The following is a 6,352-nucleotide window of genomic DNA, read 5'->3' on the forward strand; positions in this document are numbered from 1 at the left end:
TCCGTAGTTCATATATCCTATCCGTAGGTTGGAATAGCGATTCATGATTCACGTTTAGCATCACAGGAACAGTCGTAACTGATATTACAAGTAACATTGAGGTACAAACTAGATTGTTACGTTTTAACTGGTGTATTCAAATATACTACATCCACATAATTAATGGGTAAGCCCATACCACTGACGGGCACACTGAAACAACACTGGATATATGTGCCCGTTAATACTGACTATATTATTCTATACATACGTACACATGACTGTCTCATCACACATGAACATTTCAAGATGATCAGCTGATAAATTACATTCTTGCGCATTTCGTCACTTATATGCACTGTACATGTATGAATTGGTCACAAGAATTTCATTTTTTTAACAACACATTTTTATACACATGCTATCTGGCGGCTGTTGTGCAAATTTATGTTCAAAGCCTCTACACCTCGCTGTCAGTGGTAAACCACCGGATAACTATTTTCTTTGTAAGTTGTCTGCAACTGAACCCGAATCAATCAGAACTGGTTCAACTCGAATCTACACATAAAATGGGGCAGGTCACTGTATATGTTGTTGTTTTGTACTCACACAAAACAATATCAGAATGCTGTTGGACTATATCAGACCTTATTATACATCTGTGACCGTAACATCATAAGTTACAGCGTGCCGTAATTTTGCGGTATTTTACGGGTTTTTTTCAACCCACCATATAAAGAAATGCGCGTAAGCGTCCTCTGATAATAAAAACAAACATGGCTGCCATCGGGATTTGACCGGACTCCATACAAAGAAGTTCGCTGATTCTGTACTAGCTTTTTGAATTTCGGCATTTCCATTATGTATCCTTGGGAGGAAAAGATAATAATAATAATAATAATAATAATAATAATAATAATAATAATAATAATAATAATAATAATAATAATAATAATAATAATAATAATAATAATAATATATATACATAATTATATGTCGTAATAATATATATATAATAAGGTTATTACGACAATACCTCAAAGTATGCACTCAGACAGTACGCCGCGCATCGACTACTCCAGCTGTACTGTCTTTGTGCATACTTTGAGGTATTAATAACCTCATATTCTCATACCATAAATGGCCATGTATAAGCGGCAGTGTGTATATAAACACATCTGTAAAACACTGTGCAACCAATTTAACTGCATACTTGTTGAGAAGCCTAATTGATATGTAAGTCTAAATACGTCTTTGATATGTAAATCAAAATTGCTGTAGATAGGTAATATAACAATCCATAGTTAAAATGACGAATATAAATACTCGTTGTGCATTTTGACTTTTTATAAGGTATCCGATAGGTTTGATCGGGTGTCTAATCAATTGCGATGTTGTTGGATAATTAGCTTTTTGTAATTTGTACCAGGGCTTAGGTTTTTCCCTGAAAAAGTTTCCATATTTTGGGAATTATCAGGAAAGAAAAATTGTGGGCGACACATCACGTATACTTTTCATATCTGAGTACCTCTTCCAGGGCTGAGTCCATGTCTATGCGTGTCTTATGTGCGTCACGTAGTTACGTTTGTTTCATTAGTCTACTCTCTAAAATCCTGGGTAGGCCACATTGCTTTCGAGTGGATACGTAATTTTCAAATTTCCTTTAGCGGATATACTAAATCGAACGGGTTTTTTTGCAATCTTACGTTATCGCTGGTGACTTTTGTGAATGCATATTGTGAGCGAGACGTGTGACACATTTCATCAAATTAGACCGTATATGAAATGAAATCATAAGCGTTTCCTCGTAAGTGAAGGAGAGAGGTAAATTTTCTGTTTAGAAATCATTTCAAAGAAGTCATTTTTAATTTAACACTCGTGTTCCAAATATACTTCCTTCCATTTAATAATAATTTCTCTTGTTTGATCAGAAAAAATGACTATGCAATAATCGTTACGCGAATTTGCAAACTAAATTGTGCGCGAAAGACACAAACACATTAGGGTCAACTAATATATATTACAAAATCCGAGATTTGCGCGAATAGGTAACTCAAAGAAAATAAACTAATACTAATATATATTCGCCAAGGTGGATTATGTTGATGTTCTTGAAATGACAGTGCACGCATGCCCTCATATTTTGTATCTTCATATTTCACAGGCCATTATTAGTCCGAACATGGTGACGATAATTTGAAGAGATTGCGGTATTTATTGAACTTATTCAGTTTGCACGTTATCAATCCATGACGCACACGTCACGCACAGTGTCATTGAATTGATATAGTACTATGACTGATCGCAGATAACGACATAATTGGTATTGAAAGCACAGCTTGGAAAAGAGTATTGAATGGTGCCCAGCTATGGATCACTCCAATTTCGTAAGCAGAAATCGTGGTGGTATTGTCATACTGTGTCCTTTCTGTGTCAATTGTAATTTAATACACATACACTGTAAATGATCTTGTTTTCTGATACTATCTCTTGTATTTGGATATACGAGACAATCCATGGCCGCAATAGGCTTCTGTGACCTCATCGTTACGTAAATGACTAAAAATTATGTTGTTGAAAAAAGACACTTGTAATTAATCATATATAAAACAAATGTTTTAGAAAACCGGTATGGTATTTGAAAGGCGACCAAAGACGAACACTATCGATACTGTGATGGCGTCCCTCGGAATCATTTAAGTTTCGTTGCTAGTGTCGCGGCACATGAACGGTGTATTGCGATTCTTCATACATGCATTAGGTAATTCTTGCATATCATTATTTGCAAAAACTACTGAAAAGGTTGTTGAAAACATGTCATACGTACACAAGTGGTGATACAACATATTTTATTCGAAATTGGATCACTTTTTCCATTCAATAAACACGTTTGTGTTAATTATAGGGATATAAGAACAGTAACTGTACCACAAAGGTGTTTATTACAAAGATTGTCGTATTAATCATCCCCGAACAATATGATGCACGGTCCACTTGCCCGAACTCTCAATTCTTTCTCAAACACTATTCTGCACACCATTAGTTAAATAACACATTTTATTTGTAATGCAATACGTTATTGCTGCCCATGACACGGCATCAAAATCCATATATTTATGTTCCACGTGGATTGTATTATTGATGGTGCAGTTCCATTAAGCCTAGGTTTCATTTCAACAACAAACATGGAAATAAACAAATATTAAACAAAATATATATTTGACTTATTAAACATTATTATTAAACAGTTTGTTGTCGTAATACAGTATAACGTGACAATCATGTCAACGAATATATAAACGTAAACATGCATATTATACATTCCATGGCGTATCTATGAAATAATAAAAATAATAATACTATATTTGGTTGTCATAGAGATTACTAAAATCTAATATGGTTTCACACTAGGAACACTTATACAACACTTTAGTTCCATAAACTTCGTGATTGTCAGTAATTTGATATTTCCATTTGCATTACAATTGTCAACAATTTAATGGGATTTCAATCAAGCATATACATTAGTCGTTTAGTTAGAATTCAATCAAACTGCTAAGTAGATTTCTAGTCTATCTTTTAACGATAGTATTAGTTTTTATGAAGAGCAAATGTGAATCGGGTTTTAAAAATCAAGCCCACTTTCCTTTACATCCTAAATTGAGATAACGTCAATTATATACGCGAATGCATTTACCCCGCAAGCTGCAGCCATTACACGTTTCAACTTAAAATGTGTTTGCGTTTCATATTGACTGTATTGAAAATCTTTATTTATTTTAAATCGAACAATTCATGTGTCGTTTTAAATTACATTGAGTCATGGTAATTATAATGGTGCCAGTAGAGACGCAAATAATTGTTGAGCATCTTTAATATAAATACAAAGCAGTCGATTAAATACAGTATTTTCAACGAATGGGCAACCATTCATTCAATTACTTTGGTTTTAGTTAGGTAGTATGAACACTGTCTACTTAGTGGCATTTGGTATTGTGGTGAGGGGGAACGTGTTTCCATAGTAACCCCGTCACCCATTTAGACACGCTTGGTGTTCGGTGTGACCTTAGATTCTTTCCATCATTTTTCAAGCTGATACGATGGTATCACATATATGTTGTACATTGCTACGTATTGTTTCATAATGTATGTTGCTGTGTCGGTACCTATCTATATATCACCCGATGTCCACCAATGTACACTATCTGTATAGTGCATCTTCAAGAGCAAGCATTGCGAAAAATTATTCGTAGACAAATAGTTATGAAGGTCGACGACTGATAATTTGGTAACATAAAATATAATGTCCATAGACAGGCAATACTACATTTTTAAATTCAAAATGATGCTTTCCGGTAATATAATGATAACAATATCAATGTAGGATCTTTGCATTGCAAGACTGTGGTCATTCTCGTAAAACGGGTAATAGTATAATAAAATACAGAACGCACAAGGGAATGTTTCTTTTGAGGAAAGCCGATATGCATAACCAGATAAAAAGATAATAGGCACCGTCTTAATAACAAATCCGGGCTCAATAATTTGATTGTTGACATACAATGCGAGTGTTGGTGCATTATATTTCCCTTCATTGGCTATGAAATATAAATATTGTTAAACTATGATTTATCAACGTATTTTTCCAGGTGTTGGTGTCACGTGATATGCTGTGTCCGGGTACGTCATCAAAACCGCCATTTTTGTTCATCTAATTTCGTAGCTAGTCGTTATATAATAACAACACACAGCTCGTCTTTGGGGGATGTTGGATTTAAAAAAATTGTGATATTTTAAATGTGTCAATACTTAATTCTTATCGATGATGTGGACGTCTATTTACGTGATGGTGCAGCTACTATGTTTCAAACCATTTCGCATTCTTGCCGTCGACGTTTTGTCCCGACTTTCACAAATAACCTTCAAAATGTCAGTGAATACCGATACAACGTGCCAATTATATTTTGCAGAGCACTCAACGTAAACCGACTTCCAGTTCTTCTTTACCGTATGTGCCATGTCTCGTCTTGACTGACTATTACATTTACCCAAATCACATTTATTGCCGGCAACAAGCATGGGTAGTTCATTTGCACTGCTGGCACGATAGTCAAGGATCTGTTCCCGAATGTCCTTAATATATTCGAAACTGCCACTATTAAAGATATCAAATATAAGAATAAACGCTGCCGCATCTTTTACTTCATCAGAGTATGATTGAAAGTCCACCCAATCGTAGAAGCTCTTCATTTGAAAATATTGCAATGGAGGGGTATCGATAATATTCAGTTGATAGAGCCGTGTATTCGCCAAAACAGCGGGAGTGTACGTTAACGCCGATGTTGTCGGCGAATGACGAATCGGAAATGTGCAATCCAGATATTGCTGTATTACGGATGATTTTCCAACGGCAGGTGCGCCAAGTACTGCTACATCAATCGACTGCATGGTCAATCCAACGAGTTTATGGATGCTGGAAGTCGTAACAAATTAGGGTAGACTCGCTAATAAACTAAACACTCTAAACCCGCATTAGTGGATGCTCGATTCCGCTTGTAGAAACGGTCACAACCGTGGTTTCACGGCGATGAATCCATACAATGTCAAACATTTCGCTGGCTATGTTGCAGCGTTGATACATAAATATATCCAACATCACCTTTTGCCCGAGCGTTGTGGGGGGACGTGTTCAGTTCATATTACGGAGAGCAACAACATCACATATACTGAAATACAGAAATACAGTCCAGGGAACGACCCCCTAGGTGAGTTGCAAAACACACATGACAGAGCAGTAAATGTAACACAAGTGTATTCCCTGATCGTTATACATGAATCAATACAGATTTTACGCTTATATCATCTTGAACAGACTACGCACACTCAGAACGCGCTGGGAAGATATAATTCTTGAACACTTCTTCATTTATTGAGCTTCGAACATGAATATTTGAGCTTTAAGCTTAATTTAATCATAATTAGTAAGCCACCTTCTGTGAAATATGGCAGTGATACACTTAAACTATGTGTACTTATTATGTTAAAAAAGTGTGGTTTCAAATATGCGCTACTTGCCACGAATGATATGCGCCACCTTCTGTTGACATCGACATAATATATAATAATTTAATCTCGAAACAAAACTTTTTCCTCAAATTTGAATAAAAATAATATATTCCATATGTGAAGTACATAGTGTTTGCACTCAATTTAACATCATGGAAATCTTAAAAGGAGTGACGACATATTCAGAACGTGTTTAATTTTTTTAACTAAGTTGAGCTGCTAACTGATATTTATTTGACAAAATTCTAAAATAGAAAATGTACTTATTTTTTCAAATTTGTGTAAATATTGTCATTGATAATCATAA

General features: G+C 35.0%; 1 pseudogene; it reads right to left on the bottom strand.

Annotated features, from left to right (window-relative positions):
• Window positions 1-4,818: 4,818 nt before the first annotated feature.
• LOC100377276 (ras-like protein family member 10B pseudogene) lies at window positions 4,819-6,092 on the bottom strand (annotated as a pseudogene).
• Between the last annotated feature and the right edge of the window lie 260 nt (window positions 6,093-6,352).

This window comes from Saccoglossus kowalevskii, chromosome 16 (assembly GCF_978046115.1).
Source record: "Saccoglossus kowalevskii chromosome 16, keSacKowa6.1, whole genome shotgun sequence".
In the NCBI taxonomy this organism is placed as follows: domain Eukaryota; kingdom Metazoa; phylum Hemichordata; class Enteropneusta; family Harrimaniidae; genus Saccoglossus; species Saccoglossus kowalevskii.